General features: G+C 51.0%; 1 protein-coding gene across 2 annotated transcripts in view; it reads right to left on the reverse strand.

The window, feature by feature from the left end:
- Positions 1 to 11,818, reverse strand: part of ZBTB7C (zinc finger and BTB domain containing 7C) — a 153,387-nt gene extending 141,569 nt beyond the window's left edge. The window contains exons 1-2 of one of the 2 annotated variants that reach the window (XM_032096922.1): positions 11,714 to 11,818; positions 10,721 to 10,792 (exon numbers count right to left, since the gene is read on the reverse strand). The gene's annotated coding sequence lies outside the window, so the exon portion shown is untranslated. Of the gene's footprint in view, positions 1 to 10,720; positions 10,793 to 11,359; positions 11,454 to 11,713 lie in introns of those variants that run through there. The other variant, XM_032096923.1, reaches the window with a different exon arrangement.
- Between the last annotated feature and the right edge of the window lie 14,479 nt (positions 11,819 to 26,297).

Genomic DNA, 26,297 nt, shown 5'->3' on the forward strand with positions numbered 1-26,297 from the left:
AGAGAAATGCAACTGCCCATCTACCAAGGGTGCACACCCCATGCCAAACCCACCAGGGCGGCTGCCAAAACTCCCAAAGATGTTGCCACCCGCAGGAGCTCACGGTGGAGCACCAGATGAGGCAGAGGGTGTGAGGAAAAGGTGTTCAGCAGTATTCAGCGTGGCAGAAAAATGGTTTGTGGGTTGGGTTGTTTTTTGGGGTTTTTTTTGTAAACCACACCTGCACATCATCCACCCATTTGTGCCCCTCCAGACTCATCCACACACTCGACACTTGCAAGCTGCTTCCCAGTAAGGACCAACTTTGTTAAGAAAAAGTACAGGGCCTGAGGCAAAATTAGCTTTTTGTCTACCAAACAGGCAATTATCTCTTGCACAACTATGCAAGTCTAAAACACAGGAGAAGCAATATTAAGCTTTACTAAAATGGTGCCTTTAAAGTACAAATTGTTGCAACATATGAAAATAACATGGGGGATTTGCAGTTGTGGAAAATTTGGAGCACTTTTTATTTTATAATTTTCAGGCACACCAGGCTCCCAATCGAGGTGACCCAAAAAAAATCACAACTTTCAGCTGTGCTACACACAGCACCCCATTTTTAGATTATTTTAGAGGAGGTAGAATGATCTGCTTCTCTGTTCCTCCTGAAGGCCCACAGATATGTTCCTTTCAGTATTTAAAGGGAGCTTATAAAAAAGATGGAAAGGGACTTTTTACATGGGCATGTAGTGATAGGACAAGGGACAACCGTTTTAAACTCAGAAGGTAAATTTAGATTAGATGTTACAAAGAAATCCTTCCCTGTGAGGGTGGTCAGGCCCTGGCACAGGTTTCCCAGAGCAGCTGCAGCTGCCCCATCCCTGGAAGTTTCCAAGGACAGGCTGGACAAGGCTTGGAGCAAGCTGGGATATTGGAAGGTGTCCTGGATGAGCTTTAAGAACCCTTCCAACCCAAACCATTCTGTAGAAGACATTAAAAAAGGCATCAAAACTTAACACAGGCCATGCTTCTGGAGTCTGTATGTACCTGTACAGACAAATCTGCTTAAATGGGATCCCCAAGTTGCATCAGCATCACAAAAAATTAAGTGAACACTCTCTTTTTTGTATTTTGAAAAGGAACTAAAATGGGTCATTTCTAACCTGATACCATTAATTTACATGTTGATGTTTGTTTAGTGAAGCCTGTCTATCCCGGGTCACTTAAACCTTAAAACCTGAATATGGGAAACGAATGCATCGCCTTATTAATTACATGTTATGAAAGGACTCATTTTACAGCCTAATAGTTTGAAACAGTTAAAAGAAACCCTGCTGCTGGTGTCCTGCTTACAATTCACATGGCAACTCTGCGCTTCTGACCAGGCCGACCAAGAAGGGCTTATCTCTTCGTGGGGAAAACAAATAACTACATATCAGACATTAATTTAATTAATCCCAGGCATCAGCCAGCACCAGCTCTGCACCCATCACAGAAGCACAGAATAAATACCCTGACCTGGAAAGCCCCACAAAGACCATCAATGCCCAGCTCCTGGCACTGCACACGACAGCCCAGACAATCACAATGCCTGGTGCCTTTGGGTTGGAGAGAAGATCAAGGTCCACAATACGAATTCCAGACCCAAGAAGAAACTCTACGGTGGAAACATCCAAAGAAAAGGACAATTCACAAAGGCCAGGCTGCCCACAAATCCCCACTGAGCAACCTCAGTTGTGCCAACAACCACGTTTCTCTTCTTCCCTGTTTAATTCATAATCGAGTGTTGGGGTCCCTCCCCCGCCGTGTAGCCCTGGGAGAGGGGCCCTGAGGGCACAGACACGGGGCTTCCCTGCCCCTGCTCAGCCTCGTTCCCATTGGTTGGTTTGTGTTCCCTGCGCGGGCAGAAGGACCCTTGGTCCCGTGACTGGAACAGTTCCTCGGCAGAGCCCCGGCCATGCGGCTGGAGAAATAAACATCTCTGAAACATCTAGCAAGAATCTGTCTGTCCATATATATTTCCTTTCCACGGGACTCCTGGTTTGATATATGCGTGTTGCAGGATCCCCACTGCAACAAATGGTGGAGAATTGAGAGCAGAACGATCCCCGATCCCTAAGCGACTGATTTGTGTGAGTAAACCCTGGAAACTTTGGATTCCTCTTCTTGGTTTTGCTTTGCTATTCCGTATCTAAACTATGGAGGAACCGTGGGAAGACTCTTGGCTCTCAGAGCCGCATATGGACATTTATCTTAAACTTAAAATGATTCTTGAACAACGATTTGTAAATTTTAGCTTGATTCAAGCTCAAAAAGAACTGAAACACTTCCTGGCATGGTTGTTTAAGAACTTTTTCTATGTTTCTTGGGATTTAATTCTTACCAAGGGCTTTTGGAAAACCGTTTGGACACAGTTAATATTTGAGTCAAAATATATGCCGATGGAAGAATATTTTCGTGAATATTATTTAGTTACCGAGACTGCTGAGCAATGTCAGCTGTGTCCTGGCGAAGGGAAGCCTGGCTCAGGGACCGTGCGGCCCAGGCCACGTGCACCGAGCGCTCTCCGAGCAGCAGCGAGGCAGTTCCTGCGTGCGGGCGGAGCCACGCGAGCCGCAGTGTCGGTGGCGGAGCGAGGCGCGGCGGGAGCGGCGGGACCCGGCAGTGTCTGCCCGGCCCTGTGCAGCGTGTGGTGGAGCGAGCCCCGTGAACGCCCGACCGAGAGGGGCGGCGCGCGGGCGGCGGCGGGCGGCAATGGCGGTGGAACGGAGCTGCGCCCAGCCGAGACGCGCGCTGGAGCAGGGCGCGGGGGGGTCATCACTCGGGGGCCCGGCCGAGACGTGGATGCAGCGCCCGGCAGCGGCAGCGAAGCTGCGACCAGAGGAGGCGACGCACGGAGAACTGAGCGGCGCGGCCCGGCCCGGCCCGCGCAGCCCCGAACGCGACCCCGGGAAGAGCGCGCAGGCACCAGCAGCCCTGACAATTCCAACACGGGAGCGACCGAAGGAGAGAGCAAAGACGCAGCGAGACAAAAAACAGCAGCCACTCGGAAAAAGGAAAAGATCATAGAAACTAAGATCTTAGGGATAGTAAAATGGTATAATGTTAAGCAAAATTATGGTTTTATAACAAGGTGTGACAACCAGCAAGACATATTCGTGCATAGAACTGCTATTAAAAAGAATAACCCTGAAAAATACATCCCAAGCTTGGGAGATGGAGAGGTGGTGCAATTCAAAATTATACGAGGTAGAAAAGGGTTACAAGCATCGCAGGTCACTGGGCCTGATGGTGTTCCTGTAAAAGGCAGTATATATGCAAAAAATCGTAGTCATGTTAGACAGTATCTCCATTGTAAGTCCCCCCTACAGTCTCCCTTTCCTAATCCCACCTTTCCCTTTTACCCTATGTCCTATTACCCCCAGTGTATTCCCAATCCGTTTTTTCATCCATGGTTTCCCTCACAAAACCATGCTTTTGCCAATTGTTTCCCCAAAAATCCCTTTCCAATGCCGAGTGGGGGATGAAAAGGGGGAGGGAAGAAGTTAAACCCTCTCCTGCCTCAGTTTCCCCACAAAGCATGCTCAGAGAATTCTGTCTCCCTTCTGTCAGCCCTAAGATGTTCCAGAGAATCTGTTTGGACATTTAAAGACTCAGGAGGGTGGCTTGTTTTGTTCTGAAACTGTTCTTGTTATGTTTATCCAGTTGTTTTCATTCTCCTTTTATTAAAATAAAACGGGTGAGGTGTTGGGGTCCCTCCCCCGCCGTGTAGCCCTGGGAGAGGGGCCCTGAGGGCACAGACACGGGGCTTCCCTGCCCCTGCTCAGCCTCGTTCCCATTGGTTGGTTTGTGTTCCCTGCGCGGGCAGAAGGACCCTTGGTCCCGTGACTGGGACAGTTCCTGGGCAGAGCTCCGGCCATGCGGCTGGAGAAATAAACATCTCTGAAACATCTAGCAAGAATCTGTCTGTCCATATATATTTCCTTTCCACGGGACTCCTGGTTTGATATATGCGTGTTGCAGGATCCCCACTGCAACAATCGAGATGCTCAAAAGCGACAATGAACACCCCGAATATGTTCTCTCACATCTTCTGGACTTCAGCCTCGAGCTCCCTGCTGAGCTGGAGGAGGTCACCATGCTCCTGCCCACCCTTTTCTCGGCTTCACTTTGATCGGGCATTCACCACAGAGCAAGGCAACCTAAAAACAAAGGCCCCAAAGGGATCCATACATCAAACTTGCCAGTGGCTTCTGACTCATGCCCCTGTGCCAAGGCACAACAGGCTCTACGGAAGGGCTCATCTTCGTGGAAGTCACGGAGTTCACCTCCTGCCAGTTAGCTTGACGTCCCTACACTTGCTAATACTGATTTGGTTACTTGATCAAGCATGCAAATCTTCAGGTCTCACGCTAGACAAAGCCTGGAGAAAGGAGAAAGCCGGAGCAAACAAATATGTAAAAGTTGGATTTATTAAAATGAAAAAAAAAAAAAGGACGGGGGGGCGGCAAGAAGCAAACTCTTCTCCTCCCTCCCCACCTCCTCCTCTGATGTGTGTTCTTAAACATGATGCCATGAGAGGGCCTGCACAGCAGTGGAAAGGTTCCTGTCACCAGGAACAGAGACCGAGAGCTCCCACAGGGCAAAGGCCACCTTGCACACTGGTAAATGTTGTACCCAGCAGACACAAGATCTGCAAGAAGCAGCAACAGGAAGCTGGGAGGCTCCACTTTTCTCAGCAAATCAGTAACTCATAAAGCTACATAGGACTTGACTGGCAGGTCAAGGGAGAAAATTCTGCCCCTTCTACTCAGCTCAGCTAAAACCCCACCTGCAGAGCTGCCCCCAGCTCTGGAGCCCCCAACATAGGTAGGACAGGGAGCTGCTGCAGCCAGTCCAGAGGAGGCCACCGAGATGCTCCAGGGCTGGAGCCCCTCTGCTCTGCAGCCAGCCTGGGACAGCTGGGGGTGTTCAGCTGCACAAGAGAAGGCTCCAGGGAGAGCTCAGAGCCCCTGGCAGGGCCTAAAGGGGCTCCAGGAGAGCTGCAGAGGGACTGGGGACAAGGCATGGAGGGACAGGACACAGGGAATGGCTTCCCACTGCCAGAGGGCAGGGCTGGATGGGATATTGGGAAGGAATTGCTGTCTGTGAGGGTGGGCAGGCCCTGGCACAGGGTGCCCAGAGCAGCTGTGGCTGCCCCTGGATCCCTGGCAGTGTCCAAGGCCAGGCTGGAGAGAGCTTGGAGCAACCTGGGACAGTGGAAGGTGTCCCTGGATGGGCTTCAAGGTCTCTTCCAGCCCAAACCATTCCATAACTTTCTAGAGCATCATGCACCCCACAACCCAAAAGAGCCCAAGTCTCTTGGCTGGCAGAGGCAACAACCTTCAGACAAGCCATAGAGCTGCCAGTTTTACCCACTGAAAGACATAAATAAAATGCCCACATCATGTTCATAGGGGAGTCCAATAGTTTCTGATAGGATTCATGCTATTTGTGGACCCAAATTTTCCCTGCAGCTACAAGTAGACAAAGTAATTTTGCATTTTGGGTCCTGAACCATAGTGCAGCCTTGTTATTAAACAGCTGACACTATCCTGAAGCCTGGGAGCAGCGTTTTATGTGCATGTGAGAGTTTACAGAGCATTTGTGTGTCATTTCTGATGAATGGCGCTGCATAAATGTTAGATCTTCAACCCATTGCTCTTGCAAATACTATTTCTTCTCTTATTTATTTGTATTGCTGTAATTCATTCAGGTGCCAACCATGACTGAGGCCACGCCATCAATACACAGCCTGACAGCAGCAGCTCTACAGATCACACAGGAGAACAGGAAACGTCTTGGCTGGTGTTGGTGGGGAATGGATGTAAAGCCAGAGAATGTCCTCAAATCCCAAGGAAAAAGCCAGCAAAGCAAACAGAACTCTGATGCACAGAGCACCCATCTAAGTGTTGAACGAGAAGAGGCACAGAAGCCCTATCTCTGGTGTAACCTGGGGTCTCTGACAGACGTTTCAAACGGAGATGTGTGTGCCACCAGCACACCCAAACCATGAGGAACTACAAGGCCAGCAGCTCAGGCCTCTGCAAAGCCTGTCCCAGATCAAAGAACCACTGAATTGTTAAGGCTGGAAAAGCTCTCTAGAATCTAAAATTGAGTCCTACCATTCCCCCAGCACTGCCAAGGCCACCACTAACTCGTGTCCCCAGGTGCCACATCCACATGGCTTCTAAATCCCTCCAGGGATGGGGACTCCACCACTGCCCTGGCAGGCTGTGACAACATTTGCCAACACCTTCCGTAAGAAATTTTCACTAATATCCAATCTAAGCCTGCCCTGGTGCAACTTGAGGCCATTTCATCGTCTCTGTGATCTGCCCTAGCTGTGACAGCCTCCCTAGCCCTGGAGACCTGCTTTCCTACAGGAGCAATAAGCACATGCCCCAGTGCTGGTTTCCATGGACCAGCAGGATGAGACGCTATCAGCCCACACCTCTCCTCTGCTCCAAAAGTGCCCCAAGGCAGCGTGCGAGCCCTGCTGCTGGGGAGCAGTGCAGCAGCTGGATTTGCAATATCCCAGCTCTGGTCTGGCAGCACGTGGCCCTGCACCCTCCCTGATGAAGCCAACACGATGTCCAGAAGCAGGCTGACGTGGTCCACCAGCACCCCTGGGATGTGGGCTAACTCATGCCAGGCACTGTGTCACCTCCTGTGCCCGTGCCAGATGTTCATCCCATGAAGCACCTGGATGTGGACATCCACCAAGCTGCCACCACCCCGAGCCACACCTGACCAAGTGTCACCACGGTGGGCAGGACCTCCAAGCCATGAAGGTCTGCCAGTATCCCAGTCCTGCTCCCTAGGAATTGTACCACAGCCTGCAACAGCAGCAGAGCTGTCTCCTGGTTGTCCTTGCCACCTGGACAGGCAGTGCCACCCCACCCTTTTAACTCTTTCTCCTGAGCCCTGCTCTTGGAGCAATTCCCTTCGGTCCTGGAAAACTGCTGGAGAGGGAGCCAGCAGCCTGACAAGGACCACCACTCCCCACCCACCTGCTCCTTGCTCCTCCAAAAAACCTCAAGCAAAGCCTTTCAGACCAACCAGCTCAGGTAAATAAGCCAAGGCACCTCCTCCCAGTGGAAGTAATGGAGAACTAAGGTCTCATTAAATAAATGAAACAGATTAATGAGGAGAGTGACTGCTGCTTCTTTGAGCTGATCATGGTGAGATAAAAGGCAAAGCAAGACCCGGATCCCTTTTCACAGGAGTGCTGTAAAATGAGTGGCACAGACTCAGCAGAGCTGAAAACACAGGGCAGGACACACTTTTCCCTCCAAACACACCTGACACTTCTTTCTCTGCCCTTCTTTTTCTCTCCCATACTCTCTCTCGAAAAGCCAAAATTCATTCATTACAGAACCAAACTATTTCCGTTTTGATTCTAGTATTTACTTTTTTTTTTTTTTACAGTCGACCATCTGGGAGTGGGGGAGTAGAAAGGAAGCCCTGGAGCTTTTCAGACACAATAAATAAATTATTACAAAAAAAAAAAAGTATGATTAAAACCAAAAAGTATAAACAAACAAGCCATGTTACCCAGAATAATGACTTCGGGGAAAAGTGCCAAAAAAATTGTATAAGCTTCTGGAGCGTGGCAAGAGAAGAGAACAGAAAGTCCTCTCTGCTAAGGAGAATGTGCCACTGCAATGGGACAAGGGCTGGGACTACAGGGATGCCCCTGGGCAAGCCAGGAAGGCGAAGGGTTTCACATGGGCTTAGATGCCCAAATTTGTCTTCAGGCACCTGCTTTTGCTAACTGCAAAGCCCCAGTCTAGGCACTCTCAGACTTTTTCAATACAGTATAATTGCATCTGCTCCTCTCTGGTGAGACCCCACCTGGAGTCAAGCTTGGGAATCCTCAGCACAAGAAGGATGTGGAGCTGCTGCAGCCAGTCCAGAGGAGGCCACCGAGATGCTCCAGGGCTGGAGCCCCTCTGCTCTGCAGCCAGCCTGGGTGTTCAGCTGCACAAGAGAAGGCTCCAGGGAGAGCTCAGAGCCCCTGGCAGGGCCTAAAGGGGCTCCAGGAGAGCTGCAGAGGGACTGGGGACAAGGCATGGAGGGACAGGACACAGGGAATGGCTTCCCACTGCCAGAGGGCAGGGCTGGATGGGATATTGGGAAGGAATTGCTGTCTGTGAGGGTGGGCAGGCCCTGGCACAGGGTGCCCAGAGCAGCTGTGGCTGCCCCTGGATCCCTGGCAGTGTCCAAGGCCAGGCTGGAGAGAGCTTGGAGCAGCCTGGGACAGTGGAAGATATCCCTGCTCACAAGGTTCCCTTGGGCCCACTTCTCAAGCTTGTCCAGGTCCCTCCGGATGGCATCCCATCACTCAGGCACGTCAACTGCACTCAGCTCAGTGTCATCTGCAAATACAAACCCCTCTGAGCTATTCTTGTTCTACAGCTCCATCATTCTCAGCAGCAGCATGCCATATTCTGCAGGGATGACAAACTGGGGGCAAGCAGGGTGGATGGCATTACCCAGAACAAATCTGATTTCTTTCTGAAAAACCCAGAGCACAGAGGGATGCACCCATTGCTCCTGTCCTAGCAGGGAAGCATTTGGGGGGGGATTCTTTGCACTCAGGGGTGTCCAGCCTGATGCAGTGCATTGAAAGTAACAGGGTGCCACATGAAAGATGTGGTGAGGAGGAAACGGACAGTGGCAGCACTGAGACAGGGCTAGCAGAAAATGGACCAGCACAGGCAGCCATGCTCCTGAGATACTGACACTGCAGCAGAGAAGATAAATGATTGGCCCAAGGCCACGCAGTGAGGCAGTGTCCCCTCTACATGACTTTCAATCCCTGCTCTGGCACAGGATTGCTGAGGGATCCTTCAACAAAATGTTATATTGGCTTTGAAATCATGAGATTTATTTTACACCTGAACACACTCACACTTATAAATGCACTTCTTTTATGCCTGTTTCTCTTGCCTCTACCCAAACGCACTCAAGCACATCTTAAAACCTCTCAGAATAACCAGAAAAAGTAAAAACTTTGTATTTCCCTGCTAAAGGAGAACTCATATGGGTTAACTTGACTCCAGGAGCTGGGGCTTCACAATGAAGCAGGGTGCTGCCAGCAGTCCCACCTGGCAAATCAGTGTCTGTATTTACAACTGCACGCCCAGAGATTCTGCAAATATTTCCTAGAATTCCCAAACAATTGCAACGGGAGCAGGGATAAATTAGCTGAAGCCTGTCACTTGGTGAAGTCATGCTGGAGGAGATCCATCCAGGTAATCCATCTTTCTGCTGTGTTATACAATGACACAGTAATGGCCAGCCCAGAGGGATTTCCTTCAGGAAAACTCAACTGTTACTAAAACGGTAAGTTAATACCAAGCAAGAACTCAGCCATCATTAGACCGAAGGATAGGCATGACAGGGAATAAAATATTACAATCCCCATTCAAATATTTTTTATTTACAAGAGCAGGAATAAATAGACCTATCTGTAGGCTGCAAAGAGAGGAGGCTGGGATTAAGGGAGAAGAGAAAAAGAGACCTGCACACATCGATTCCATCTTTGCCATTTTTCCTAATAAATAGCCTGGCACAGCTGTGCTGATGGGTAGCTGGGGTGGAGGAGGGCACGCTGCCCAGCTCTCACAGGGACACAGGACACAAATCTGAGCTCAGGCTCTGCCCTTTTGTGTTGATTAAAAAAAAAAAAAAAAAAAAAAAAAAGCCCTAAGAAGAAAGGAAGAAAGCAAGAAAAGTTATGTGGCTAATAAAGGGCTCTATTGTGCCATCAATTTTTTAAGCTTTAATGATTTCGGGAGGAAGTTCAGCTCAGCAATCAATAGCACAATATGGGCAGGAGGGCTCGGAGGAAATTCAGCGCCGGAGCTGCGGCGAGGGCTGGCGGAAAGCAGGGCTCAGAGGAAGGGGGTTCCCCTCCTTCAGGGGGTAGGGGGGCTCCCAGAACCCTGCACAGGCTGGGGATCCTGTCCCCCTCCCTGTTCAGCCTGTTCAGTGCGAGCTCCCTCTCCCGCCGCACAGCATGTGCGGCCAGGGGACAGCGGGGACATCTGGGGATACCACGGCTGCTGCCACGGCAAGGGAGGTGGAAAAGCATCCACGCCGGCTGGGGTGCTCGCCCCACACCTGATGGGGCTGAGCACATCCCAGGAACGCTCACAGCACACCAGGGACAGCCCAGGGACCATCACCCCACACTGAGCATAGCCCAGAACTGATCCCCCCACACTCCCCACCCCACACTGAGTACATCCCAGAAATGATCACCCCACACTGGGTACATCTCAGGGATGACCACGCTCCCCACACCGTGACTGAGCACATCCCAGGGACCATCACCCCACACTGAGCATATCCTAGAAATGATCATCCCACACTCCCCGAATCCAGGGTTAGCACATCCCAGAGATGCTCATCCCTCGCTGAGCACATCCCAGAGCTGCTCACCCCACACCATGCTCATCCCAGAGATGCTCGCCCCACACCATGCTCATCCCGGAGATGCTCGCCCCACACCATGCTCATCCCAGAGACGCTCGCTCCACACTCTCCACACCCGGGCTGTGCCCATCCCAGAGACACTCTCCTCCACGCCCACCCGTCCCTAAGCCCCACAGCCCGGGGCACACAGCCAGCCTTCCCCCACACCCTGTGCTCCGGGCAGCCCCGCTCCTGCCCGCAGCGGCAGACGTACCGCATCGCCGAGGCTCGGTGCTGCCGCCGGGATGCGGGGCTGTCCGGGGAGATGATCCTGCGCCAGGCAAACCTAAGAGACACGGTGACACAGCGTGAGGCTCTCCAGCATCAGCGGGGACAGCGCCTCGCCCGAGGTGCCAGCCTGGGCAGGAGCCACAGCCGCCTCCCAGTTCTCACAGGCACGGGCAGCGGCTGGGTAAAAACCGGGCTAAAAACCCACAGAGGGCTTCCCAGCAATGGGGGGATCCCGAGCCGTCGGGTCCCTGCCCCGCTGCGAGGTGCAAGGAGAAAGGATGGGAGGACATAGGACGGGGCGGGACGGGACGGGACGGGACGGGACGGGACGGGACGGGACGGGATCACCCGGCGCTTCCCGTCCTTCCCTGCAAGGAAAAGCCGATCCTGTAAGTTGATCCTTGGATCAGGGAGCGCTTCGCAGAGTGGGACCGCATCGGCTGCAGCGCGAGCCACCGCCGGCAGCAGGAACTCGGGCGAAACTTTTGCCACGATCCAGGGGGAAAATAATAAAAAATTACTAATAGTAGTCAACCAATCAACCAAAAAAAAAAAAATTAATAGCAATTAATCAATAAAAATTAACGACCGTTGGAGAAGAAGAACGGGGGGAATATCCGACCTGGGAGCCAGGAGCGCCGGTGACAGCGGTGCCGCCTCTGCGTGATGCTGCCGCAGCTCGGGGACCCAGCGGGAGAACCGGGCACGGTCCCCGGGCACCGGGAGGGACCGAGGGAGGGACGGGAGGGGAGGGGAGGGGAGGGGAAGGGAGGGGAGGGGAGGAGAGGAGAAGGAGGGGGGGCCGCCACCGCCTCCCCCCGCAGGAGGGTCCTGGGAAAGAGAGACCCCTCGGTCCACCCCCGTCGGTGAAGGCAGCAGTTCCCACCCGGGAATACCGGTAGGGAGGAAACAGAGCATTATTTTAAAATAGCAAACAGAACAGAAAAAAAAAAAAAATAATAAAATCAGAACTTACCGTCTAACACGAATCAGCAGGGAGGGATCCGCGGGCAGCGCAGCCGGGGGAGCATCGCCCCCGCCGTGGGACGGGACGGGACGGGACGGGACGGGACGGGACGGGACGGGACGGGGCGGGACGGGACGGGGCGGGACGGGGCGGGGCGGGGCGGGGCGGGGCAGATCCGCGCACCTCGAGGGGGCAGCGGCGGGGGATGGCGACGGACACAGCACCGCGACGGGCACCGCGGCACCGCCCGCCCCGTCCGGCGGCGCTGGCCCGCGGCTGCGGGCGGCTCGGCGGCGGTGGCGAGCGAAGGGCCCGGATGTCGCTGGCCCCGCGCCGGGGGGGCCACACGGGACGCGCGGGGGGGGGTGAGGGGCGGTCCTGCCCGCCCCGTCGGGGCGGCGGGCGCTGCCACGTGGGACCGCCGGGGGGGGCGCCGCACCTTTCTCTGTTTCTCTCCCCCGCGCGCGTCCCCCCCCCCCGCCCCGGGCTTGACAGGTCCACGCGACCAAACAAACCGCGGCGGACGGACGGGCGGTGAGGCCAATGGGAGCGCGCGGCGGGGAGGATCAGCCAATGGGAGCGCGCGGGGGGCGGGACCGCCTGAGGGGAGCGCGGCGGAGGCGCCGCCCCGGGGGCTGAGCGCCGCCCGCTGCCCTCGGGGTGCGGGGCCGGGGCCGTGAGGGGTGGGATCTTGGAGACGGGGAATGGCCCAGGGGGGAATGGGCCCGGGAGATCAGCCACTCCCAGCCCCCGCCGTGGGCAGGGACATCTTCCACTAGACCAGGGTGCTCCAAGCCCCGTCCAGTCTGGCCTTGGACACTTCCAGGGATAGGGCAGGCACAGCTTCTCTGGGCAGCCTGTGCCAGGGCCTCACCGCCAGCATCCTCAAGTCATTTTCCCAGAGCTGCTGTTCATCCCCATCCTGGATTGGTCCTGGGGGTCACCTCGCCTCAAGTGCAGCTTGCTTCAGGTCTTGTTCTTGTTAAACCTCGGAGGTTCCCATGGCAGCACTTCTCATGTCCTGCACCATTTGATAATTCCAGACAAATAAACCCTTGCATGGGGATTAAAAAAAGAGCCGATATATGGATCAGAGTGGTACTCCACCATCATCATCCTGCTGCAAGACCCCCAATCCCTCTTGCAGGCAAGGGCTTGGTGGAGCGGGGTGCAGCTGATGGCATTGCCCTGTTCCTGCAGGGATCCAGCAGCTCTGGATCCTCTCTGCATCCCCTTCCTAATTGCCTCACCCTGCCTGTGTTCTCCAGTGAGAAAGGAAGCTTCTTGAGATGTTTGGTTTCCATGTTCATGTGTGTCACAAGCTTCAGGTGCCACCTGCCCTGTGTGTTGTTAGACAAACATCATCCCTCAAGCCAACCCGACAAAACCTGCGGATGATCCTTTATCGCTCCTCAGCCTTTCGAGGATTGGGCTGTGAGGGTAGAAAATACGATTTGCAGAGAAAATAGACAAAGAAGGCATATAAGTCTAGGAAATCCATGACATTTGGATAGCAAGAAGCCCCCCTTACATGTCTAATCATCTTGGTCCCAAAACTGGTGTTCTAAAACACACTGTTTTTTTAATTTGGCAGGGTGTTTTGGGAATTTGGGATTTTGACTTCCCGGGGTTTTTTTAAGTCAGACCTAGCCAACAATCACAATTTGTTTTTATTTCATCTGGTCTCCTACCCTGTCATCAGGCTCCCGTGCTTTCCCACTGGGTCCCTGAGTGCAGTCAGCACGATGCTGAGTCATGGAACAACATTGTCAGCTTAAATTCTGAGCAGCTGAGGCTTCCCCTCAATATCAGCTACTCAGGGAGAGCTTCCCTGTGTGCGTTTAGAACATTTCCAGCATATTTACCCTCTATTTTTTAGGATTCTCATCAAATTTTTCCAGTGAAACATCATTTCAGGATGTTCCTTTAGGGTTTGTTGCTCTGCAATCCATCTGTTTCAGGTGGAGGAGCCTGGCACAGCAATCCAGCCTGGGATCTCTGCTCTGACACCCAGTAAAACCATTGCTAACAGCTGACCCAGCCTGGGGTCTGCCTCTGAGTGCCTTAATTAGTCAAAAGTCCCCAATTTCAGTCAAAATCCTTCACTAGTAGTGTGTTTTTAGATTTAAAGGGAAGGTTTAAATTAGGAATGGTAATACCAGAGCAGCTGCTGTGAGTTTGCTGGTAGAGGAATGTGTGTTCCTAACAAAAAGCAGAGGCAGGATTTGGGATCTTTTTCATCTAGAGAACGGATGCCATCCAGCTACAAAGTTCCCCATAAGGGGCAGAGGGGATTTTCTGCCCCCTCTCTGCCTCCTAGGAAACACTCCTAAGCTTTATCTCATTCTCTAGATCCAGACTTAGCACCTGATTATTTTTAAAACAACAAGCTTGTGTAAAACACACTGACAGGAACAACGTGATGCTGCCTCCTGATCTCCCCTCTACATCTCCTGCCTTCAAAAACACACTGAGGTGGAATCAAGCACCCGAACCCACTGCAGCCAAAAGCACCTTGAAGAGAGTGAGTGACATAAGACTGACGTGTGCTAAGGATTCCCTCATGCCTTTGTCTGGCAAACACTCACCAGCACAGCAGGCGAGAGGCTGTGAGGGCTGGGAGCTTTGGATGGAGGTGTCACGAGGCAGAGAGTGACGCTTGTGGTTGTTTTTGCCACAGGAAAACTTGAGATGGGATGCAACCAGGGAAGACTTCAGCGTGAGATTGGAAATGGATGAAATAGAAATGTAACTTTTCCTGTTCCACTTTGCATTTAGTTTTTTGGGTCCTGGGTGCATTAATTGGTATTAATTACTCTGACCAACTTCACCTCCACTCATGCACCCTCCACTCATTAGTCCAGAGGCTCTAATTAAGCTCTGGGCATTTTTCCCTGAGCTGTGTTGTTGTAGTACTTGGTTGTAGTCCTGTCTAGGGTCTTGTGTCTTGGGTGAGCATCATACCCATGTTGTGACCTTGATTGCAGTCCTGCTTCTGCTATTCCCAAGTGGATCCTGGACCCAGTTCATGCTCTCACCTTGCCTGGAACACTTGGTAGTTCCTTCTTACCAGCACCTGGCCCTGACCTTCCTCTTTAGATCCAGTGGGACTACATCCCTGCCTGTGCTGTGGTCCTAGGCTCACCTTACCATGGCAGGAAGGATCACTGAACCTGAACACCCCACAGCAGCTGGGAGCCATAAGCACACTGCTCCTAGACCACATTCCCTTCCTCGCTCTCCAAGGCACACCTGTCTTGTGTCTGTAGGACTTGACTTGTATGGTCAGGAAGATGTGGGCACCCGTCTTCTACTGCCTACAAACTACAAGTTTGTTCCACTTGTACTTAAGGAGGTCTGTGGTCACCTCAAGTACTCTCAGGAATATTCCCAACAGATTTCTGATGCGTCAAGTTTATCCCCTCCTGAGAGCAGTAGCTCAGCTCTGTTAGAAATGGCTCAACTCCGGCACCCGCTTCTAATGTAATTTAGTGTGGAAATTGGCAGGAGAAGTAGGGAGCTACCTCATCTTCATGCACATAATCAATAGCAAATCATTACTTAAAAAGTAAAGTGGTTGATGGTGTTTCTGTAGGGCAAGACATGCCCTGCATTTTCAGTCTTTGATTCATACTGCTTAGCATGCCGTGAGATGGGGCTTGGCGAGTGACTCACATTGTAAAAGCTCTCCAGTTAGCTCCTGGTGCTCCCTCTCAGCAAGTGTGTCATGGTTGCTTCAGCATGTCTGCATCTGTTCTCCATCCCAGCTCCCAAAGCCTTCAAGGCCCTTTTAGGGATTTCCTTAAGTCCAGACGCTGGCGGCGTGGCACCAAAGCACACATGGGGCTCTCGCCAGGAGCAAGGTGCTCTCATGCTCAATTAGGTCCAGCCTGCATGAAGCAGAGTATGATACAACTCAGTCCACCTGCAGACACTTGGGTGGCTGAGGGAGCTGGGAAAGGGGCTCAGGCTGGAGCAAAGGAGGCTCAGGGGGGACCTTGTGGCTCTGCACAAGTCCCTGACAGGAGGGGGCAGCCAGGGGGGTCGGGCTCTGCTCCCAGGGAACAGGGACAGGAGGAGAGGGAACGGCCTCAGGCTGGGCCAGGGGAAGCTCAGATTGAATACTAGGGAAAATTTCTTCACTTAAAAGGTTGTCCATTCCTGGCACAGCTACCCAGGGCAGTGGTGGTGTCCCCATCCCTGAAGGGGTTTAAAAGCTGTGTGGATGTGGCACCTGGGGACATGGGTCAGTGGTGGCCTTGGCAGTGCTGGGGGAATGGTTGGGCACAATGGTCTTGGAGGTCATTTCCAACCTGAATAATTCTGTAATTCTCTGACGGGAAACCCATGGCTTGGGGAGCACAAGCTGTGGCAACCTACTCCATCTTGCAGGAGAAAGGAACCTTGCTCCTGACTTCCACCATGACTATGTGAGGGTCAGGCTGTTCCCACGTGGAGAAGGTGGCATGCTGCAAGTGTGTATCAGTGTTGTCACACCCACTGCAGATACACTTTGGTGCTTCTGAATTGTCAGCCTTCCTAAACACGAGCTTCCTGTCTGGGTGCTCCTGCTCGAGTGAGGGATTCAGCCAAGGAATCCAGTGATCCTTCTCTTACCATTGCAAGTTGTTTGCTGTACTTCAATAACATTGTCACTGGTTTTGGTCTGGAGTTGCCTCTTCAACAAGTTACAAAGCTTGGTAGGATTCTTTATTTATACACTGAGGATGCAGGGAGTGTTCCTTTGCTGTTGCTTCCTGTCCTCCCCTTGCACTGACAGCAATATGTCTCTGCTTTGGTTCCCTGGAGCTATGCTGGGGTTTCTGTAAGTTTGGGTGGGTCCTTGGACAAGAGGTGGGAGTCGGGAGAAACCAGGCTCCTTTGGCTGAGAGGAGGACAGCACAGAGGAAGGGCAGCAGCCTACCTGGGGCTTGCAAGATCTCCAGCTAACAATGGCCTAAGCTACCCTCTCTGGGTTTGCAGTGGGACAGAACTGCCTGTGTCCATATCATAAACTCACAGGATAGTTTGGTTTGGGAGGGACCTTAAAGCTCATCCAGTGCCAATCCCTGCCATCGGCAGGGACACCTTCCACTGTCCCAGGTTGCTCCAAGCCCTGTCCAACCTGGCCTTGGACACTCCCAGGGATCCAGGGGCAGCTGCATCTTCTCTGGACACCCTGTGCCAGTGTCTTACCTCCCTCACAGTCAGGAATTTCTTCTAATATCTGATCTAAATCTGCCTGCTTTAAGCCCATTAATCCTCCTGAGGACGCTGCTCGTTTTCTCTGGACTCCTAAACCGAAAGCAGCAAAAGAATTCCAGCTAAGCTCCCAAGGAGCATGAAGGGTTACGGAGAGCTGTGTGGTGACAGGCGGTCCTGGGCAAGGCTGAGCACGTCCTGTGGAGGCCAGCCAGCAGGGCTGACCTGATGGAACTGGGAGCTGGCACTGGATTCTTAACTTCAAATGGCCCAGGGACTGAACAGATGGCTCCTCTTTATTTGCATGCTACTTGGATTTGTGAGTCAAACAGAAGAATAACTTAATTTTTGACATTTGCTTCTCCTCAGAGCCTGGCACAATTTATGTTATACTGGCATTTGCGTGAAGGATGTTGCTTTAGGCACAAAACCCATCCTGGCTTTAACCCTAAAAGGAGCCAAATAGGCAGGAATCATATTCCTCCCCAGCTCTTTTGTAGGCTCTGCCAAGGGATATCACACTTACACAGTGACCAAAGAATCAGGAGAAAACAGTCATTTGGGGCTTGTGGAAGGAAGGGGCAGGGTTGGAGTTAAACTGGACTGGAAAATATCGCATCTGTAGGCCTGAAATGAGAGACTGTTTGTGGATGAGGTTTACCTCCTATTAAAAATACCCTTCAAGGCCTGTGCAGTTAGTCTTGAGCACAGGGGATAAATTTAGTAGAGTCTTGTTCCTGCTGACATAAACTTAAGTGAAAATAATATATATAGCCAGGGCACAACATCTGCAAGCCAATTAAAAACCTGGCTGATCGCACCCCAGATGACAGTTGCCATGACTAGTGTGTCTGCGTGCCACCCCTTTGAGAGGGAAAAAACAGATCCTGCTTGGCTGTGCAGCATCTCTATACATCTTCCAATGCCCACGACACCTAATGGCGATTATTTGATAGCTGGAGTCTCAGCAGCATGTCCTCCTTGCCCTAACGCCTGTGCCTGCTGTCCCCAGTAATTGTATGTGGTCACATATGTGATATTCACGGGGTTTGACTGTAGGTCAGTTACAAAAGTCACAGGATAAGAGAATAAAGCTCGTTTTCTGGCCTGATTGTAAAGACGTGAGAGCCTGGGTAAGGATGTGTGTGCTTTGACCAATGAAAACACACATTTGTCAAAGGCTGTACTTGAAATACTTAGTACAAAGAGATGGTCTTTGTTTTCCAGCGGGCAAAGTGCAGTTCTCCTTCACCTGTAATTTTAAGCAAAATATCAAGTGGTGTTTTTGTGGATGGAAGATAAAGCAGGCAGAGCAGGGAGACCCATGCCCTTGAATTCTAGGGCTACAATATGTTTTTCAGACTGTTTTCAGCATCTCTTGCATTCACTGTGATCCCCCTCTTGTGGTGAGTCCAGCGCCTGCAAAATTTCCCTGTCTGTGCCTGTCAAGGCTCAGTGACTTCGGGTTCCCCAGCCAGTGCAATTGAAATATGGTGGCTTCATGGTCAGCTGCTCTCAGCTGAGCTGCTGTGACTGTTCTGGTGTGTTCTAGAAGACAACCCCAGTTGTGAGACAAAGAGCATTGTCCCAAACTTCTCCTGTTGACTGTTGCCCCAGCAGCCACAGTTACCAACCTGTTGTGGAGCTGCTGGCCTTGTGTAAGCTCTTGAGATGCTCCTGTTGGGAAGTGAAACGTGTTTTAAACCATATACATGCAAGTCCAGCTGACACATTCTCCTCTGCCACATGGGCAGGCCATGAGCGCGCACAGGAAGGATTTAACAGCCCAGCTCATGGGCCGTAACGTGTTATATTACAATAATTTGGTCCCGTCTGATGATGTGCTTCACATTTGGCCTGAGCCCTCAGTGCATAAAACATGCCCAGAGCACACAGCAATTGTGGTGTTGCTTGGATGCAAATAAGTCTCGTATATCATCTCCTCTACATCTCATATGAAGCATGGGTTGGATTTTAGATTGGATATTGGGAAAAATGTCTTAACTGGAAGGGTGGGCAGGCATTGGCACAGGGCAGTAGTGGGTTCCTCATCCATGCAGGGATTTAAAAGCCCTGTACATGTGGCACTTGACAGTGCTGGGGGAGTGGTTGGACTAGACAGAAGGTCTTTTCCACTGTAAATGATTCTGTCATTCTGTGAAAAACTCCATTTCACTTCTGACCCCATTGAGTTGTTCAGTTTGAAAATGAGACTGACCCCAGTGTTCATGTAGAAGTACTTGGGCTATGGCATGGGGTTCTGATTCCCCTGAGCTAGCCCATCAACTCTCTTGTGTCTTCAGGGAGGCCAGGATTGTTGTGGATTGAATTCTACTTCTGGCTATCAAGTGGCTTTTTAAGGTCAGAGCCTGCATTCTTCCCCCTTCATTTGATGCTGCAAGGAGCTGGGACAGATACTCTATGCTCCGTATCCTCTTTAGAATCCATCCTTGTGTTTAGATCCAATCTACAGACATCCAGCAACAAGACCTCTTCGAATCTCCTCATAACTTTCTATTTCCTGGTTGGTTTTTTTTTGCATGTTGCTTCAGAAGCAAGATGCCCAGTGTTGAAACAGCCTGACATTTCATGTGGGCCCTTTGTGAGACGTGGCACAAGCGTATTGTGAATCTTTGTCGCTTTCTCCATCACTCTCACCGTGTGAGAGCCTGCACCAGACCCACACACAGCTGAAAGACAGCTCATAGCCGGAGGGCTGCTGTGATTAGGAGCAGCAGGGCTGTGCTGCGTAGAGAGAATGGGGAGCTGCACTCCCTCTCGTGGCTGTGCCTACCTTTTCCTGGAGCAGAAGACCCTAAAACTTCACGTATGGAGCCAGTGCAATATCCTCAGCATATTCAGAGCTAGCAGCACAACACCGCCCAGCACTCAAGGCACTGGTAATTCAGCTAAAAGTTTTGTCAAACAATTAATTGTTCGGGGAAAAAAAAATTAAACAATTCCGTGCCAGATGTCTGCCTTAGGCTGAGGTTCTCTGGAAAGTTTCAGCCAAAGTATTTTGTCCATTTCCAAGAATGAGGGGAAAGCATAGTGTTTTGCCCAGTTTTAGAAAGGAATAATTCCATGAAATTGTAATAACAGAGAAAAGCCTCCATCTATTGAAGAAAGAGCATGAAATTTGGCCCCGCTGTCAAAAAAGTGCCATTTGCTACTTCCAGGAAAGTTTGTTTAATTTTGAATTAGTTTTAAGCTCTGAAGATCATGGTTCGCATGTGCTCAACAGATCCAGTCACAGATTAACAACTCTGTTCTCTGAGGACTGTCTGAAGCAGGCACACTCCAACTCAGGCCTGAAAAGGCTGGAGTATGGAATGGCTGCTTCCAGCACTGGAAATAAGAGCTGGGAAGTGAGGAAAGCTGGGGAGAACAGAAGGTTCAGAAGTAAGTGTTGTGATGCAGTCAGAAACAAATAGGTGCTACTGGAGGGCTCTTTATGAGAGGGGTAACACAAGCTGGCCTAGAAAAAATAGTAATGAAAAAGCTCCTGTGAGAGTTAGACCAGGCATCCTCTCCCTGCTCCTCCAGAAATGCTTCCCTTGGTGGCAGAGAAAGGAAGGACAGATTCCACCAGGTCACGGAATTCAAGCAGCAGGTGAGGGGGGATTCTGCCCCTCTGCCCTGCTCAGGGGAGACCCCACCTGCAGAGCTGCCCCAGCCCTGGGGAACAACAGCACAAGGACCTGGAGCTGCTGCAGCCAGTCCAGAGGAGGCCGCCGAGATGCGCCAGGGCTGGAGCCCCTCTGCTCTGCAGCCAGCCTGGGACAGCTGGGGGTGTTCAGCTGCACAAGAGAAGGCTCCAGGGAGAGCTCAGAGCCCCTGGCAGGGCCTAAAGGGGCTCCAGGAGAGCTGCAGAGGGACTGGGGACAAGGCATGGAGGGACAGGACACAGGGAATGGCTTCCCACTGCCAGAGGGCAGGGCTGGATGGGATATTGGGAAGGAATTGCTGTCTGTGAGGGTGGGCAGGCCCTGGCACAGGGTGCCCAGAGCAGCTGTGGCTGCCCCTGGATCCCTGGCAGTGTCCAAGGCCAGGTTGGCCAGGTTGGATGGGGCTTGGAGCACCCTGGGATAGTGGAAGGTGTCCCTGCCCATGGCAGGAGATGGGACAAGATGAGCTTTAACCCTTCCCAGCCAAAGCATTTCATGATTCTGAGGTCCTATGTCCCCAACACTGGGTCACCTGCTGAGCTGAGCAACCTTCCCATGCAGGGAGAGTTTCTTCTCAGAGTTTGGTTGCCGCGCCGTCATCCCAGAGGCAATTTCTGAGGGAAAGCAGGAATGCCTCAGGAGCATGTCTAGGGTACTTTCAGTTGGTATGTGATGGAGATGCACAGACTGATCCAGGGAGCCTTTTCCATCCTGCAGCATGGCACTGCAGAGACTTGGGGCAAACTGACTGGAGCTCTGGGCTGCTCCTCCCGGCACCCTGCCTCTGACATCTAAAGCTTGCACTGGGTGTCTGGACACAGCCCTACAGCATGCCCCGTGGACTCAAGTGCAGATAGCATCTGACTCCTTTGTCCTGGCAAGAAGATTGTCTTGCTTTATAACGCTGCCATCCAGATGCCAAAAACACACTTTTGCCATCCAGTGGAGGGAAGGTTGTTAAGAATGAAGGCATTGACACAACCTGCCTTTGGGGGAAATGGCACAGAGCAGCATCCCTAGTTCAAGAGGCTGTCTGAGTTTGGCAATAGTCTCTTGTTCCCAGGCTCTGGGCCAGGCTAAATTGGCTGCAGTGTACTTTGGGAAGGATGGTTTTGCCTCCAGGAGAAAAAGAGCTTAGCACAGCTCTGCTGAGAGCCCCTCTTAAGCTCATCCACACAAGGGGTTGGTTGCCAGTTCCTTGGATGGGCTTGTTACTGGCCTTCCCTGGGTGTAGGAAAAGCTGCCATTAGCAGGTACAACGAGAAGGGGTTGAGAGGCAAGAGGGGCCCACAGGTTTTATCTGCTTTTATGAATTAGCCTGCACTGATGGAATGGCCTCTCCACGATGGGAAGGAGAGGAAGGCAGAGACTAGGATGACTCCTGTCTCCATGCTCTGAGCTCTGCGTACACGAGCGAGTGTTCCCCACCGTGTCAAGTATTTTAATGCCTCACACAGTATCTGGGAACAATCAGAAAACAAAGAGCACCAGCCCTACTCCCTGCCCAGCCCTTGCTGCTGTGGATGCAGCCATGCCCCTGGGTCTGGGTGGTGGATGAGGCAGGAGCCAGGCAAGGTCTGATCTAGAGGAGAGGTCTTGAGGGCTTCTCCATGGGCTCCATCCAACTGCTTTGCCCTGGAAACCTTCAGGTTTCAGGATTGTTTGCCCTGCAAGGGAAGGGTGAATTGGAACAGGCATAACAACTGGAGTCTCCTGACCTACGTGGTTCCAGTGAGGACTGGAGAGGAGCATGGCTGGAGCTCAGATCTCTGTGTTGCCTAAACAAGGGTCTTTTCTGTTAACTGAGACGTTTGAGGCCATCTCTGGCCTTGCCTTCAGCCACCACTCCATGACAAGTCTCCTGTGAGCCCTGTGTCATGCTCACCAGTCTCTGTCTCAGTACCTAAAGCATCTCACGTGGCATTGGAGACTGACCTTTAGGTACCTGAAGTGAGCCCTCGGTGTTCATGCACCTCTTGGTGTTCATGCACCTCTGGTTGTCCTAGGATAGGCCATTTCTGCTGCTCAGAGCAACAGTAACTTTCTCAGGTGCTCTGTTCAGACAGGTTTTCTGGATCAATAGACCATGGGAGAGTGGTGGGGATGTTCAGCCACCCCTTCCCGGAGGGCTCCATGAGTCTCCAGGAGAGATGTCCCCAAAATCTGTGTCAGGGAGCAGAACAAGCTTCATTTCTCCACCCTGGACTTCAACCTTCCCTGCACACAGATCAGAAATCCCTGTTTGCTACTTGAGATGCAGTAGGATGGAGACCAAAGATGATCTTTTTAAATGTTTTTTACCTAGAGCAGATTTTTGTATTTAAATTACATACACCTTTAAAAATAAAGGGTAACAGCTTCTTGAAAGTCCTAGGCTTATTACACTCTACTAAATCTCCTTAATTGCTGAATTTGCAAATGTTACCAGAGCAGTGGAGCAGTCACAGTCAAGGTGAAGCCCTTGGTTTCTTGAAGAACTAATGCACCTTTTGACAGAAGCCAACTTTTCCACAGATGCACGGAGACAATTTATTTCATTTCCATTTTCTTGCCTAGCTCAGCTCAATGGCTTCTTCGTCCAGGGCTCTGAAGAGAATTGGCCACTGAAATAAACAACAAAGTGGGCTTTAAATAAGAAACACAGTATGTATTAATCCTCCAGGGATAAAAAAATGAGGTGTGAAAATCCACTAGTTCTAAAAATCTTTTTCGTGGTCACTACATACATCTGTCAAGTCAGGTCATGGACAACTGAACTTTCTTCATTTAAGTTGGTTTTAAAACAAACTGGTGTTTCCTTTTCTATTTCTCCGACGCATTTAGGCTTCATCCCTGAAAACTCTGGCTGGGAGCAGCCCATGTCCGTGCTGTTTGACTCTCTCATCCTTCAAAACAGGGTGGTCCCCTGCAAACTGCTTGTTGGGGCATGGGTCTCACGAGTCCATGAGATTAAGTTTGAATAAACTCATTAATAATCCATTTGCCCACTGTATTAAATTCCACTAAATTCTATGATTTGGGACAAATGGGTAAATACATGTGCAACTTCCATTGTTCCATAATGCAAAACATTTATGTTTTACAATCCTGGAAAATGAGTATTCATTTATATGGTGACCTAAACGTGTTTCTGTCCCAGAGTCATTGCAAAACAGAGCTGGGAGGGACCTCAGCTGTTCAACTCATCCATTCCCTATGCCCCAGACAAGCTTTTCTGTGATTTTTTGCCCATTTTTCTCATTTGTTATTACTCATCTCTGGTGATGGATATTCCATGATCTCCATTTTGATGGCATGTCATCTACTAGCCAAAATGTGCTAAAATATTATAATTAGGTAGAAATCAGCATGTTTTAATAGTTACTAGTAAATATCCTAGGAAAAAAATAATTCTTATAGCAAAACAAGATTAAAAATAATGTTTTCTAACATGACTGCATTTGAAAATTTGCTTAATTTGATTCCAACTGTTCTTGGCACCAGACCTCCCTCCCCTGCCAAGCCCCTTCACTCTTTATTTTTCACCTGGATCTACTCTAGAACAGTTGAAAAGCACAGGGTGATGTAGTGAGCAGTCAGGGTGGGGAGAGAAGCAATTCTTTAAGGAGGCGTTGCTGAAAGGGAGACAGTCCTTGCTTTGAACCATCCTGCTGCCCATTCAACGCCCGTGCTTTGCTCACCTTCCCCTTAACCCAGCAGGTTGCCTGTCTTCACCAGCAAGTTAAAGCAGAGAAGAGCAGCCAGGGATGAGCTCAGGGCCTCCTGTTCTTGAAAAATCACAGCAAAGCATTTTGTTTTTCAAACACTTGTCTAACCCAACAGGAATAATTTGTGAAGGAATCCTGACTCTACTTGTCGTTCAGTTCATTATCTTTATGATCCCGTCCCTAAAAACACTTAATGGTTAATAAACCTTAAGGAAATACAATCTTACAGGCAAATGTTTTGGCTGAGCATCTGCTTCAATACTGGGAAGGGCTGGTCTTTTGTATCTTTAATTGCCTTTTTGACCTTTTCAGAATACAGTTTTGCATTAGCCGTAGGACAGCTGCGCAGAATCGGTGACACTGAACCCCTGGCTACGCGTCCCCCACAGATGCTCTTGCTCCACAGCTATTTCAATGCTAACCTTTCTGCAAGTTCTGTTATTCATCCCAGAAAGGCTCTTTAAAAACCCCAAGGAAGTGTCCTGGCATTTCCAACATGTCCATAGGGAGGCCCAGTGGCAGTTTGGAAGAAATCTGAGTTGTGTGATGCCAGCTCTCCAGCCTGTGTCAAGATATGAGTGCAGAGCCTCATTTGCATAGATGCAAGTGCCTTAGAGGAGAGCTCAGCATTGCTGCTCCATGTTTGTAGGAGACCCTCAGTCCCAAGTGAGGTGATCTTTGCGGTCAAAGCTGGACTGTACCACAGGAGGAAGAGTTTCAGAGATCAGCCTTATGCCATTTTTGTCTGAGCTTGAGAATTCACAGCAAAGACGGTGGGTAAATCGAATCCTGAGTGCAGAATCATCATGGCCTGAGTGGTGTGGCTGCCTTAGCTGTCTGGGAGGAGATGAGGAGACCATGGGGATGATGAGTCCTTTGGGATGATTAGACCACAGGGACGATGAGACCAGGGGGAACAAGGAGGAGTCCTCTGAGGACTCCATGCTGCACTGTCTCCTGCAGATTAATGCACAAACTCACTGTTTCTTTCAAAACAGTTCCATGGGGAAGCTGTGCTTTTTTACTCATTAACCCATGGGTCAGCACACCCATCTGGAAGTGCTTGAGGTGAGCTTGAAGACCCCTTCCCAGCTTTGAGGAGATGAGCCACCTGGCAAGTTATTCTGGAGTGGGGCTTGCTCAGCTTCTTTCTCTGTTTTGTATAAAATAATTAACTGGCGGGGAGAGAGAGACAGAGGGAGCGTGTGAGTTTGCAGCTCATTGCCTAGGCATTAATCTAGAAGGAGAAGACCCAGTCCCTGCTCTTAGAACTGCTTAAATTACCCAGAAAACTGCCACAGCTCCACAGACTCTGCCCAAGGACCTTCTTTGTACACAAAGGAAACCAGAAGTTAAACCAAGACTAATGAGGAGAGGTGACTGTGGAATTTCTGGATCAGCAGTGGTCTCCTTCATGTCACTGCCCAGGGAGCAATGAAGCCTGAAGAATACATACCTCAGTTGTGGACCTCAGGCCCTTGAATCTCTTCATGGATTGAATGTCACCAACATGGCCAAGCATTTTGAAAGTACTTGGTACCTCGACATCTAAGTGCAAGTGATAAAGCTAAAAGGAAAATACTCATTTCCCATAGTAAGTTCCCAGCAGATTATCCCCACAAGGCAGAAAAGCGAGGAAGCAGGGAGTTTCCTGGGAGAACACCTCCACAACCACATGGGTTCAGGCAGAGAGTCCTCAACAGTGGTGGCTGCCTTCCCCTGTCACTCTGTGGCTGCACTGTCTCCAGCAGGGTTGGCTCCTCCTGAGCAGCAGTCTCACGTCCAGAGGTCCAGCTGGTGGTGATGAGGTGAAGTGTGGGTGCAGCTCTGTCCTGCAGGAGCTCAGGGATTCCTGCTGTTTCTGAATGGCAAAGCTGATGTCCAGGGAGTAGAGGGCATGTCACCAGCCCAGTTTGGCTGGAACACTAAATTAATTTTCTTCCTAGTTACCAACATCTGTTGATGGCAGATAGGAATGGAGAGGGGATACCCTCATTCCTGCCCAGTCCCTGTGTT

The sequence above is a fragment of the Corvus moneduloides genome, chromosome Z (genome assembly GCF_009650955.1).
Source record: "Corvus moneduloides isolate bCorMon1 chromosome Z, bCorMon1.pri, whole genome shotgun sequence".
NCBI lineage: Eukaryota > Metazoa > Chordata > Aves > Passeriformes > Corvidae > Corvus > Corvus moneduloides.